This window comes from Pelecanus crispus, chromosome 1 (genome assembly GCF_030463565.1).
Source record: "Pelecanus crispus isolate bPelCri1 chromosome 1, bPelCri1.pri, whole genome shotgun sequence".
In the NCBI taxonomy this organism is placed as follows: Eukaryota; Metazoa; Chordata; class Aves; order Pelecaniformes; family Pelecanidae; genus Pelecanus; species Pelecanus crispus.
In genome coordinates this window covers 200,112,413-200,127,849 of record NC_134643.1, presented here as the reverse complement: position 1 = coordinate 200,127,849, position 15,437 = coordinate 200,112,413, and positions in this window count along the sequence as shown.

Here is a 15,437-nt window from a genome sequence, read left to right as displayed (position 1 = left end):
GACAATGCAGCTACGCGGGGCCTTCTCTGTCTTCTGACACCCCAGGTTTTGTTTCTACAGGTTCTGTTGATACAACATGGAAAACAAGAGTTGCTAAAGTCAAACCAAAGCACTTTCTCCTCCTCAGAGATAGTGGGTTGATTACACCAAATCCAGTCAATCTACGGTTTAGAGATATCCAGACCAGTTACCTTCTGCTAGCAAACCTGAAGATGTCCCATCTCTCTGAGATGTCTCTCATCATGACAGTGTGATAAAAGGGTTGTTTTGGGGTTTTTTTTTAGAAATCTGGAAAAGAATTACTTGTAGAACAAAATGCTTGTTTTATTAAACCAAAGCCAAGAATATACAAATATTGGATGAGAGGAGACAGGTTTATGTCAGACAGGCTGGAAGTCCAGGAAACGTTGACAAACATATTGCAAGGACTGACTTCACGTTCATGTCCCAAACATACTCAGTTTCCAGGCTGAAATGAGGACTCCTCCAGTTCCTGACTCACTGCCAGGCTCCGTGCTTTAAGCATCAGGTCAAAACACCTTCCACATCGCCAATAATAACAGTGCCGCAGGGCCAAATTAGGTGCTCAGTTACACCTGTGCTCCCCCCAGCCACAGATTAGCCTGGCGGTGATAGGGGTGTAATCCCCGCTCAGTGGCGGGGCCAGGCGGGTGTCGCTGCCTGAACTCATTACACGATTATGTTGATGACGCGTGAGAGGCACCAGCTGCTCCCTGCTGAGGTGCAGCACCGGCGGCCCTCACGCGCGGTGGCTGCTGCAATAAGGTTTGGGGCCGGAACACCAGAGCTAAATCAAATTACTTTACTGATACCCTCTGTGTTCCTTCATTTCCATCTCGTTATTAATCCCGTAGCTGTTTCGAGCCAACAGCATGAGAGAGTAGGGGTAGAGGAGCTGAGGTTTCAAACCCCTCCTCCGAGGGACCCATGTGCTCACTCAAGGCAGGAAGAGAACAGTAATTTTGAGCATACGATGGGGAAATTTCATATTAAAAAGTGGGTTCCTTGTGCATTGGACACTTTCTGGGGTGGACAGTGGCAGGTGTGGGACAATACCTACAGTCCACCTAATTCTTCCTTTGGAGCTGGCCCGCTCCCTTGTTGGAATAAAGCAGTTGCGCGCGTTATGGTACAGGCTGGCCTTTCAACCACGTATGACAATAAATAATAAAAAGCATCTTTCATGGATTTACAGGCAGCTAGCTGGCTCTTACAATAAAAAATAAAGGACTCATAGGAATGTACTTAGTGGTTGACTGGAAAACAAATGACTGGGGGAAAAAACCATGAAGATATAAAAGGCAATCTTATAAATGTCACTGCAGATGAATATACAGCAATATTTTAGACAGAAGAGTTGTTACTCCAAAAAAGAAGATATCTTCCAGTTTAATGAGTGTCCTAAGTGCCAGTGATGATATAGACTGACTGGAGATCTTTTGCATATGTTCTGGGATTGTCCAGAGTAACACAAGATTGGCAACAGACACTAATAAGCAAATGCATACAATCCCTTTGCAGCCTGAAGTAAAACTACTCGTTTTCAAGACTGGTTCAGGAGGCACTATGCTCACGCCTGTCTAACACTTTCTACTCAGTCAGCTTGAGAATACTTCACCTTTAGTCTTGCAGCCTGATATTGATCCCAATGCCTTTTGATGTTTGGAGGGAAGAGACTTTCTAATAAAACCTGGATTTTGAAATACATCTAATACAATGTTAAATAATGAGATCAACATAATGTGGTAATAAGTGTAGTAAATGTTATTTTCTGTAATAGAGTAGATCTCCTATAAGCATGAAAAAAAATTTAAATGTAAAAAAACATTTTTATATATAAAGTCACTTCTGAGAAGACTCCATGGAACTTAAGGAGACTTTTTAGACATATCCACTATTCATGTACAGACAACAGCTAAATAAGGATTAGAGTGACAACAGCAAATTACAGAGGTCATTAGCAACCATTTACCATTTATCCATTTGGGTGCTATCTAGAATTCTTCTATCACTAAGGCCCAAGTCCGTATACGCAAACTATGTCTAAATGTGCAAAGCATGTCAAACACAGGATCCTCGCTGTTCTGTATTTTCCAACAGTGTTCAAGCAACTCCAAGAGCCAATTCTAGCTCAAAACCATGTTTTTGGTGAAGCAAGTTTTAACCTCAAGCTCATTTTAAATTCTGCCTTTCTATTTACATGTGGTTTGTGCAATCTTATTTATAACTATATAATGTATATTATATAATGCAGCAAACCAGAAAAAAAGCTGTTACACTATATCCTAAGGTTATTATTAGTTAAAATAGCTATTACTAGAGAGGCTATATCTAATTGTACCTAATAGGTGTAACCCAAATTTCAGAAACAGCTAAAAGCATTTTTCTATTTGAGAAAGTTGTCTAGATTTGTCAGGTCACACATACTGTTGAAAATACTTCAGATCATTATTTCTGTTTTTAATAGGCATGCACCTACTGCTGCTAGGGTGCACTTAGTATAAAAATTGTTATGAAACAGGTATGTTTAAATGGTACAATCATAAGCAACTTTTTTGAGCCAAGATCACTCAAATGTTCTAAGATCAGTAAGTCTACCTTCATGACTGGCAGCTGCCTAGAGAAAAATCTACGCAATCTTACTGGCTTTATTGTGGAAGTACAGTTGTGACCAAATATTGCAAATTTGCATGCAGCTTTTTTGTACAATCTTTTAAAATTATTTTCTGTTGGTGATGGTGATGGACTGGACAAATAAGAGAAGCAACTTTATCAACAAACTACTCAGCAAGGATTGTCTGGCATCAGGCAGATAGTTTATATAGCTCTGATTTCCAAAAGTCATTTCCCAAGAAGGCTAGATGTGCCAACAGGACGTGAGCTGAGCTAGGTCATATCAAACAGAAAACAAACAGAAGGAACTGGAAGCACACAACTAGGTGCTTCAACAACCCCATTTTCCCATGGGGTAATGAGAAGGGACAACTCACAACCTGGCATGGCTTTCCAAAGCTTTGCTAAAAAGCACTGTAGCATCCTCTTTTCAAAGCAGAGGAAACCAAGCTGCTGTGCAGAAATCATACAAAACTCTGCTGTTCAACATGTTGTTTCCTGAAGTAGGAATATCCAGATGAAAGAAACTGGGAGCAGCACCACCACAGTCTGAGTAACACAAGTGCCCCCAGCTTCTTAACAAGTAAAGCCGTGTTGCTGACAAGCACCCTATTAGCTCTGTCTTTCAAAGCCTTATCTAGGGAGACTGCTGTGAAATCAGGGAAGAAAACAAGAATACAGCTGTCATAACACCCTGAGTGAATCACCTGAGTGAACTCTCTATCTTCAGAAACCAGTCACTGTAACTGCAAAGCGGAGCTTTAGAGCCCACCTTCATGCCGGTTCCAGCTGATAAGTAGAAAGTGACACTTGGTAATGTTAGGCTAAACGCTTCTCAGAAAGTCCATATCTGAATTAAGGAAAGACTAGATGCATTCCTTGATTTCACTAACAAGTTCACTTTTCCTTATGTATCCACTACACTAAAAATCAATGTGTAATTGAGAATGCGGAGGCTAAAGGGACTCAAGAGACTTATTACACAAGACACTTAAGCTCAGTGCCATTTACAGTAGAAAACTACACTTACCTACAAGTTAGTTGCGAGAAAATTTTTTTTTTAAATTTTAAAATTGTTTCATACATTTCAAAAAATTATAATCACACAGATTTCATGCAAAAGAAGACTGACAGGTATTTAGATACAGAAGGAAGACATTTTGAATTGACTTCACGACTACTAAATCTAGGTTACAGTGATACACTGGCTTATAGGCCTGGTTAAATTCCAGAGAAACACACTTCATGGCAACATTTATCTGTGTATCACACTTGACACTTAATTTATCATAGTTTTCTCTGTCTTCCAGGCAAGAAGAGAACTAGGCTGAAGTCTGAATTTCTAACAAAAGTCTGGTGTGACCCCCTGAATTAAATATCTGGTTCATTAGCATTTGAAGTGTAACATCTTGTAAAAACATCTCCTGCAGACTGAGACTCAAAGCTTACCGATTCTAGTCTACTCTGTCCCCAAATGAACTGATTCCCATTGAGGCAAGTCAAGTGAGGAGCCTATATATACGTTTGTGTCATTTAGCTATTTACCAATACGCAGATGGGTTTCAAGTCCATTGGTTGGGACATGCTCAGCCTGGAAATGCACCCACTAAACCCAGGATTTGTTTCACCCAATGCTTCGGCTGTTTAAGATCAGATATCCAAATCCATACCCGTCACCCCAGGATACCTTTATTGTCAATGGAAAGATGGAAACAGGCACTTGTGGAGATAGAGTCATCTGAACTATTGAGATACCTGTCTTAGGTATCTAGGATACTCAATTAGAGAAAACTTCCTATGATAATACATACTTATTTCTCTCCGCTGGTAACAAACACACCCTGGGGTGACTGGCTCAGATGTAAATACCTCACATCTATACAAGTTTGGGCATTTCAAACCAGTGTTGGCCATCCAGCTCCTCCTTTCCATTTGGTCCAGCCAAACCAGGAATCTCCCTGCCCTTGCAGGTATGGCGTCTTCTCCCATCTGCCAGGTAAGTGGGTCAGGAAGTGGATCAGGCTGGAAAGAGATACCTTCTCCCCCTTTCTTATTCCCCACAGGCTTCTTTCTTGGCTGGATCAGTTCTTTGGATGGATTAAAGCTTAGCCACACTGTCCAACCATCCCCTCTCTGAGCTGTGCTCTAGGTATCCCTGGAATGAGGTCAAAGGAGATAATGTGTAGAGACATGGGAAGTGGAAGGGTGGAGGAGTATAAAGCACCTCAGGAGAGGGATGAGCTGTAAAACCTGGCATGCTCTGCCGAGAGCAGGTCATCCCTGGGGAGCACAGCCTGAGGCACAGGTTGTGTACAAAGAAATACATCGGGGAGGCATCTACTGCAAGTCAGGCAAATACAAGGAGAGGGGCTTTTCTGTTTGGGTCTTGGTGGCAGTAGTTTTAGCATGATTTTCTTTCTCCTGTGTTTCTTTCTGAGCATCTGTAACTGTGATTTCTGTTAGCATGTTGTAAATGAATAAATAGATTTGCATTTTACTGTATCCTGACTTGAATTAAGGATTATTTCACACAACCTGCTTACGACAAAGAATTCCTTACACAGGATACAGCAAATCTAATCAGGGCTACAGGAAGAAGTGCCAAACTCACCGTCATGGTTCAACCCCAGCTGGCAACTAAGCCTCACACAGTCGCTCACTCACTCCCTCCCGGAGGGATGGGGGAGAGAATCAGAAGAGTAAAAATGAGAAAACTCATTGGTTCAGATAAAGACAGTTTAATAGGGAAAGCAAAAGCTGTGTGCGCAAGCAAAGCAAAACAAGGAATTCATTCACCACTTCCCATCGGCAGGCAGGTGTTCAGCCATCTCCAGGAAAGCAGGGCTCCATCACGTGTAACACTTACTTGGGAAGACAAACACCATCACTCCGAACGTCCCCCCCTTCCTTCTTCCCCCAGCTTTATATGCTGACCATGACGTCATATGGTATGGAATATCCCTTTGGTCTGTTGGGGTCAGCTGTCCTGGGTGTGTCCCCTCCCAACTTCCTGTGCACCCCCAGCCTGCTCACTGGTGGGGTGGTTTGAGGAGCAGAAAAGGCCTTGACTCTGTGTAAGCACTGCTCAGCAATAACTAAAACACCCCTGTGTTATCAACACCGTTTTCAGCACAAATCCAAAACATAGCACCATACAAGCTACTATGAAGAAAATTAACTCTATCCTAGCCAAAACCAGCACACTCACCAAAGCCCTGCTTGAAGATATTCAAAGAAGAGCTCAGCACACCTCTGTAAAAGGTGCACAAGCCAGACTAAGATCTGGGGATCAGGTGAAGAAGTGTCTCCCAGATACCGGTAATAGTCAGAAAAATTCCTGTTTTTCTAGCGAGCATGCTTGGACCCAGGGATATGTCCTTAGTTTGTGAAATTTCTGACAATCCAAAACATTCATCTAAGGGAATGTCTTTACTAACAGACTGGGGAGTACTGCGTCCACAACAGGAGTTTGCAGCCAGACCCATCATTTGGGCAGAGGAAGGGAAACATGGACAGGAGAGAAGCATCAGCATGCTCCAACAGGTCTCTGATCTAAAGACAGGAGGCATATCGAAGCACAAAAATGAAACCTACATCATCATTCCCTAATGAGAATTCAGAAAATAACATGTATTTTCTGTATTTTGTATCTGCCTTTTAAATTCGATTGGCTAATGAAGTATACAGCTCCAACACTATCCCATTTTCTGTTCCTTAGCTATGGAGCACAGATGCAGCAAACAGTTAGAGACAAAGCAGAATTAATTTGTTAAATAATTTAACTAAGCAGGGTGAGTTAAGTAGGTTCCCACAAAATGAAATTCATTATAGCAAGAGGGCCTTACAGATAGCACAAACACCTGCCTGAAATACCTGGAGAAACTCCACAGAGAAAATTTCAAAATCTCCCATGAAACTGTAATAATCGTCTTGTGTAAACTGTTGTGCATTTTATATTTTATTTGTTATACTTAATTTATTTTATTGTTGGGGGGGGGAGAAAACTGGTTATTAAAAACATCTGATTTCAGTCCAACATTTTCTATAATTTTATTTTGTCAACAGATGGGGGGATATCTACTGAGCATATAATGGGTTTATCACTTCTCAAATGCAACTGCTGCCAAATCTCTAAGGTTAGAGTCTTCTCTCAGCTATAACACTGTGAAATCCACAATAACTATATCGAAATTCACAAATGTTTCTTTATGATGTTTTAAATGAAACAAAATTCTGTAAATCAGTATATTTGTGTTATTGTGTAGGTGCTGCCTGGTAATTAGTAATTCGCAAGTTTCTGCATCAATGCAGAACAGTTTGGTGATAATATTCATTGGGCAGAATGAGCTCCTGAAAGAGTCAACCTTTTTTCTTAGCTAATGCCAATACAGAAGTGTATAAATGACCAAATGCAATATATCACAATTTCTAAGGTTGGTTTGAATTATACTACTGACATTTTATTACATATATTGGGCTGGCCAGCTTTTAAAATTTTATGTAGTGTTTGTTTTAGAATGGAGGTCATTTCTGTGGTTATGGATTAGTAGTGCAGCTTGGCTTTTCCCACTCCCTGTTACCTCAGGCTATAGCTGGAGAATATTTTTTGTTTGATATTGCCAGCTTAGAATTTATAGGTGCACAGCTCACACCACCAGTTGCCAGAGGCACTCATAAACCCTTCTTTCTAACACAAACTATCAATATATATCCTGATCAGGAGCCCACACTGAAAGTAATGGCTCTTTGTTTCCCTCTGGCTGCAAAGTGCCATTGCTGGCCACACAGGATTTGGATAAGAGGAAAGCAGTGATAGTTATTGTGCTCTGACAGATGCCTCAGCAATTTTAACCTGCTAATATACGATACAATGAAATACCCCTACTTGGAGCCACTCTACAGAGAAAATCTGGCCAAAACTTGTATTTGGTCTGAACAAGACTAGAAGGACACAGTAGTCAGTGCCTAACACAGAGCTCAGAAGAGGAAGAGAGGTCAATGTGAAAGGTCCTCCTCCTCCTCCTCTTCCTCTTCCTCTGCTTAATCAGAACATTACTGGCAAAGTGGAATTCCTTCTACAAATCACACTTTTTTCAGAAATCGGAGAAGTCTTGTAGAACATCTTTTCAAACTGAGATTTTATGAGAAAGGAAGCCCAGAGCTGTGTCTGTAAGGTGCTGATCTGGGATGTGAGGGAGTCATTTTGTAATGTCAAGACCAGTTTGAGGAAGACTGAGCAGGGCCTGACTCCTGGGTGGGTACTGCTCACATACCCCCTGCACACATAGAGGCATAGAAAGACTTCACCCTTCATGAAGAGCATTCAAAAAGAAGCTTTAATTGCATTCCAGTGGTAACAAAAACCCCCTCCTAAACCACAGGAGTTATTACCAAAAAAATATTAAAATACCTGTCCTTTATTCCAATCTGCCATGGAAAGACCTTTGCAACATCAATGAGAGGTCAAGTAGGCTGCAAAATTTATGCTGTGTGGAGGGGAGGTTTTTAATAAAGGCATAAAAGGAGAATGGATGCTAAGCATGACAAACATCTGCCCAAGAACAAAACAGGTGAAAACCATCTTCATCTGCCCAGGCCTACAAATACTGCCTGCTCCCTTCCTGCCATAGAAACAGGACACTGAAGGCTCAGCTTTCACCATCTCCAAAGACTTGGGCAGAAATGTGGAACAGTTGAAAAATACTTTAGACTGTATAATTTAGGAGATCATAAAACCAGTAGGAGAGTTTGAGAATTATTTAGATTTATGAGCTGATGGAAGTTACTTAGACATCCACACAGTCCAAATCTCTTCCATGAAGTCAAACTGCTTAAAGATCAAAGTATCTGAATCAACGTTATCAGCAGTCATCAAAAAAAAACTGCGACATACAACAGATGCCCCCTCTGTCTGCCCTCAAATTGTCAAGAGTTAGCAATTTTCAGCACTATTGGGCAAGGCACACACAACATACACATGTAACATGAAAGGGGAGGGAGACTGGAGGAAAGGACAAAAAAATTGTTGAACAAGCATTTCATGAAACACTAAAAATAGGCAAAACTGTATGTGCCCTTGCTGACTTCTGTTCTTTAAATTTATAATTTGCATGCTATACATACCATTGTACGCAGAAATTCTGAACATTAGGTAGTGTGCGCGTTTCCAGCAATGGTGGTGACCAACAAGCATACCTAAGCTGATGCATAAAATGAAGTAAACTACTAATATGCCTCTAAAGGAAGTGTCATCTCCGTGGTCTACATCAAGTAATGAGGCTGTAATTTGCAGGAACAAGTTACAATACTGGAAATGAATGTCTGTAACTTTGTGACCATCACACAAATGCACATGGCTTTCTTCAGGAAGTAATCTCCATTGTGGCTGTTCATTCTTTCATGTTCTGACCTGACAGTTCATGTAATAAGGATTAACTCGATGGGAAATTAGTAATCCATAGTAAATCCTGTACCAATCTACATTTGAATATGAACCTAATTCACTTTTTTCCCGCCTTTATAAGTAACATGAGTTGTCTAAAAGTCAGTGGGCTTTAGATTTCTGAAAGCTGTTATTTCATATGCAGGGAGAACCTTAAATGTGTAAACATCCTTTGCCGCCTTAAAAAAATACAAAACCTGTTATGCGGAAAAGTTGTGCAGAAAACAAAGTCTGTTGCTCACAACTGGGTAAACACAGCACAGTGCTGTTACCCCCATAGGCAGTAGTGCTCCACCGACTCCAGTGGGAACAAATAGGGCTTTTATGCCAGAGGGGTTGGCTGAAAGCTATCATGTGATAAGCCATACTTCAAAGACACACAAAAGCAAGTATGACCAGACTGTGGATCTATTCTTCAGTGCTTCTGTTATACTTAAGGCAAACCACAGGTATTTACAGTTGTGCGCCCTTACCACTACCATTCTCAAACCCCTAGATACCAGCGCTCTCTTAGCATCTAGGTTTCCACTGCTGAAGTGCTCCTGGCGCTTACACTTCTGTTGTTGTGCCTACAAAAAAGTGCCTCTGCCCAAGCAGTGCTAATCTTCATAACACTTAATTACATCCTAAATCCTATTTGATGCACAAACTAGACAGAAAAAAGTCCATCTCAGTAGCAAGGACAAGTGGATCAGACAAATTCAGATATACCCCCTCCCCACAAGCAACACAACTCTCCCTCTCAAGATGTGGTCAAACAAGACCATGGTACTTTGGTTGAGGGGATCAGACACATGCTGTCTGGTGCAGAGCCTAACCTGTCATGCCTGCTCGGTGGTCATGTACAGGATGGGGCATTTCAGGCAAGACAGCCAAGGCACATTGAATTTCTGCCCTTGGGAAGTCCCATCTGCCATCATCTTCCTGTTCTCACGCAATGTGATGTACCAGTAAAAGAGATAAATACAATCTCAAATTCACCTCCTGTGTGAGTTGCTTCCAGCAGAGTGAGGCACTGTTACTGCCATTAGAAAAAGTACTGCAATGAGATTTCATCAGAACTGTGGTACAATTTCCTGGGCAACCATTCTTAGGAGAAATCAATTCAGAATGTGGTATGTACAGAGAAGAGTTACCAGGTGTGATAGGCTGTAAGTAGACCAGGAGGGCAAACACAAAGGAACTCTTTTTAAATAAGGAATGATTCTGGCAGAAGAACTAAAAGGTACAAACATTACATAGATTAATTTAGACTGTAAATCAGAAGATGATTTTTAATGATCGCAGAGTGGAGACTCCATGATGCATTTGCCTCCCAGGGCAGTGGACTCAACTCAAATGACGCAGAAGGTGACTTTCTTAGTATATGAAAATTAAAGAGGGAAGAAAGAGCTGGCAGTGCTGGTAAAACCCTTTAAAAAAAACAAAGGCTGGTGTAGAGATACTGAAGTCCGTTCTCAGCCCTAAGTGACTGGCCTCTTGAGCAAAGAGGTTCCTGAGGAACCCGTCAAAATTAAAGGGACTTAAAAAACAGCTCCTGGATTTGGAAGGCTCTTATCAGGAGAAATGAAATAACTAGAGGGGACCAGTAATCCTGAATGGAGACGGATCAAAACCTTGATGAACAGTTATGAGTGGGGACATAGATGAGCCCCTGCTTCCCCTACCTCTGTGTTACCTGCTGTGCTGTCTGAAGAAACCCAGAGCAGCTTCAGAGCCCCTTCAGTGAAATCTGCAGTTACTTGCTTCAAATACAACATGACCCAGAAGGGGTAAGCTATGAGGGAAAGGGATTAAGCTCATTGAAATCTTACAGGTTTCTCCAGCCTGGAGTAATGGAGGCTAATATTCAACTTTTGGGAAGGTATAGCAGGGTCTGTGGCTGGGCAGTCTGACACAAAATGGAAGGGGAGCCTTAATGGAAGGTGAATAGGCATCTCGGTCTGTGTATAACCCACCCACAACATGTATATACCTGATTAAAGAGCCCTAGAGAGGTGTCCTGAGATAGTTACTCCTGTTTTCCAAACTGACACCCACAAAAAACAATGTATGTGCAGAAGGCACAAAGAACAGACTCCACATGAAGACCTCGGATTTCCACATGCGTGTCACCAATTTCTTTTGCATTTTGAGAAAATCAGTCTCAAACCATTCTGCCCCAGAAGTACCTTGACCTTTCCCAAGGCCGCAGCCTTCCACCTGGGAGCCTGCCTCCCTAAAATCTTCCTCCTAACCATATCGCAACCTAGACCTGCCATCCCCCAACACTCTCCTGTTCCCTGATTTTATGGGGCAACCTGATGTGATCAAGATGTTCAGTACGGCTGGGCTGAGGCAGGAGCAAAGTGGAAACCACACTGAGCTCAGGTGAAATAGGGAAAAGAAGTCTATTTGAGATAAGTGTTCAGCAAAAAGATCTCCTCCAGGAGACTCAGAACATGCACAAGATCTCCCAGCAGAGCAGGACCCCCCTTCTCCCCTTGTGAAATGAATGAGTGCCAGAGAGACCACCTCTACTATAGCAACAAACTGCAAATCCTTTCCTCCCACCATGGACCTTACCTGGTTAAGCAGGACTCTAGCAGAGCCGACAACTCTACTTGCAGGGTCAAGAACCACATGTTTTCCTTCTGGACGACAAAAACCATCGTAATGTGTCTTGCAGAAAGTTTTCCGAAGTCCCTTTCCAGCTGTGGTGGGAACGGGGCTGCCTCCCATGCACCCCCCAAGCTCACTGACAATTTAATTGTTCCGAGCGAAGGCAGCTGCTGTGGGAGAAACCTAACAGGGGCTGTTCCCAAAGACAGCTCCAAACACAGAATAAACATTTTGAAACACAACCTGAATTTAAAAAAAAAAAAAAAAAAAAAGCCTGAGAACAGAAAACTGAGCCCAGGAGTGGCATGTTCACATTAACACATTACTCAATGGACAACCTGCTGTAATGGGATCTCTTGGAGCTTTGTCAGGGTGAGACTTTCACTCTTAATAACCTGAATGGCAATGATTAAGTATGAAAATGCGCATGTCCCTGTGCTTAGGCCTGTGCTTGGTTAGCACTGGGCCACTCACAGACACGGACATTAAGACGGTTGCTATGTGGTAACAAGTTGTACTGGAGGGATCTACAAGAAACCCACTGAGAACAACTATCCCATAATACAGATATTATGGAAGAGATACTCAGTAGATCCTAATACTTTTATCTCAGTTTTTCTGCAGCTGAACTTTAACTTGTTGCTTTTTTTACACAGGCATCCTTTCAAATAGCAGAGAGGGAAAAGCCATTGCTATTTTTCTTTGTGCTCACTCAGCTTTCAGACTGGGGTGGACATGGGGCCAGCCTTACCCCAACCAGCCTATTTGCAGCTAGCTCAGGCATGGTTACATGAGCTGCAGCTACATTTATGACTGCCATTCAGACACTGCCTCCAAGAGTCATCCTTCACATTACCGTGTCACTTCTCCACGCTGACAGTACTTTGCACTACGGGGGCACCTTCAATTTAAGGACTGTAAAGCACTCTGCAACACCAGACTGCTTATGAATTAAGCCTTGCTTGCACTGGCAAGCAATTACTGTAGTGAATTAAATACCCCTTCCAAGCCCCTAAATAAATTCATGAGACTACAGAAAGCATCTCAAAGGATATGTGGGATCACTTGCCTTCCAAGCCCCCCTCCTTCCCTTACAGATGTATGCAGTGTTGATTATTGCCTGCATTAAGACAAATTATATTTAATAGAACTGAAGCTGTACACATTTTTAAAGCAGACTGGCTCTGTGTGACTGTGTTGAACAAACAGTCCTACTGAGGCAGTAGCTCACAGTTATTGCTTGGTTCTTTGTTTTCTGTTTTTTGATTTAAAAAAATGCTTCCCTATAAAACTTGGGATGCAATAAAAATGAAGATGAAGAAAACAAAGGGTTGTGAAACCATTCAGAACCCTGATTAATGGGAAAAATCCCAGCAGAATCGAGTTCTTTGATTCTCACATTTCTATGTTAAGAAAGACTTCCCAGGAAGCTCATTCTCACATCAGCAGCATACCCGATATCCAGAGAGTAAATGAGCAGGAACTCACTGCGGTGCCAGACTTCTATCAGCCATTAGAGCAGGAAATATTTACAGCATGAGGCTGTATAATAAACCATCCTTATGGTGATAAATCAATTCTCAGAAAAGAGAGAGGAATGGGCTGCTGTAGTTAAGGCACAAGAGTGGACGTCAAAAAAAAGAGCATCGTGTGGAAGGTACTGTATACCATCATGGTGCTGCTGTGTGAGCTTTGGCAATTCACAAAACCTTTTTCTTCATTGACCATCTTTTGAGCATGGTATTTCCTTTTCTCCCATGTATTCATGCCTGTGAAATGCTCTTCAGGCATTCTTAGGTACCTCAGGCATACCTCAGAATACCTCAGGCATTCTTAGGTAGGAGGTGCTGCAGAAGCAGAGTTTTGCAATGCTTTTCTGAACAGGCAAAAGGGTTTAAAATGCATTTTAGTGTTTTACAGGGCTGAAACAAGGTTGAGGAGAAAAATACATTTCTTGGGGGAAGCATAACAATGAATTTTTAATGAAGAATGGTCAAAAGGTCAAAAGAGCACAATGCGACTCCTTTCAAAGTGATGTGATAAGCTGGAAACACACGTCTGCAAGAGACTTAACAGGAATAAAGAAATAACTGGAGTTAATCAACTGTCATGGCCTCACCAGCACATACTACCCTCCTTGGAAAGGGAGGGGAAAAAATAACCTTAAAAAGGAACAGCATTTCAGGCACACATTCCTGAAAGAGAAGTTCTACAGCAAAGAGCAAAACCAGAAAGTTTGTCACTGGTGAAAATGCAGATCTCAATTACCAGACATGCAAGAGACAAATGTGAATAGCGGGAAATATCTGCTTAACAACTTCAAGCTTCTGTTGTTTTCAGCAACAGATCAGTCAAGGAAGAGGAGGTGAATGGGAAGAATATACTAGGACCTATCTGTCCTCAGGAACAGACAACGGGGCAAGAAACAGAAGGGGCTCAGGTGTGCTACAGTAAAACTCATACACACTGTGGACATCCACAGCAGAGCTGACTGTCCTCAGTTCCCTTTACTGACAAAGGAGATAAACAAGAGTTTCAAGAACACAATTCCTCTTGTTCTAAACCACAGTTAAAACAGAGATTTGCTGTTTTAAAATGCTTTTTTCTCTCTTTTGTCTATAAAGATTGTTTAGGATGACTAACTCAAATGAACACAGCTTATGATGGTATGAGGAATCCCATCCCAAGACAAATTTCCTCTTCCAATCGTCCTGCCACAATGATACCTATCTCAATGACGTGGCAATTCCTTACAGAAATGAAACTGTTGGGAATATTCCTGTCTACCAAAAGAAAGGAAATTTGAGAATGGTGTTTTGCAAACAAAGGTGTTTGGACCTAAGAATGGTTTTAACTATTTCCATGTGTTATTTCCATGTCCCTGTTCCAAGCACATGCCAAAATTGATTGTGAAAATGGTTTTTTTGCTTTTTTGCATTCAGTTGACTTTCATATGCCCACATGAAAGCCTCAAATTTAACTATGCATCTGAATTCTAAGTGCATCTGAAATCCTAAAGGGTCTCAAAGTTGTAAGTGGCTATTGTTTAATCAAAAATAAATCCCTAGGAAACCTGCAAACCTCATTGCAATGTTTGGTATGAGACAATGACTGCTTGACAATGGCATCAACAAAACCTACTGGCATTTGCTGGCAAACTACAAAATTTGCAGATTTAAAAATAGGAATGAGCATATATTAAAAAGCAAGTCATTGGCCTGGGCTAGCGAGCTTACTGCTTTCTGCCATTGATAAAGTGCAGCAGCACCTTAGGAGAAGGATTGCATGAACTAAGTACTTTTACAGAACATAGCAAGACAGGCCCATGGAGCTTAGTGACACTAAATGCTAACATAATACAAATATTTAACAACCTCTGCTTCCAAGAAAATTCAGGCCACATGAAACATAGATTAGGATTGTGTGTCATGAGCATATTCCAGTATTAGCATTAATGAGTTCTAAACTGGCCAGACAAAATAGCAAAATAGTTGCTAGAAAACAGCAGCTAAACTATCTGCCATGCTGTCTTCATCTGTCTTACAATGGTCTGAGGCCAAGCTGCAGTCAGTGATACTTACCCAAAAGTCACAGAAGATTAGTAAGTCAGGTGTCCTGGTCCACAGTACTGGGCTGAAAGATAAAGTGGAATTCATTTAATCTGTTAATCAGGATTCTAACATTCAAATGCCCTATCCTGAAGCTTTTCAAACTGACATTGCGTTGAATGATAAAGTTAATATCAGTTGACAGTTTGCCA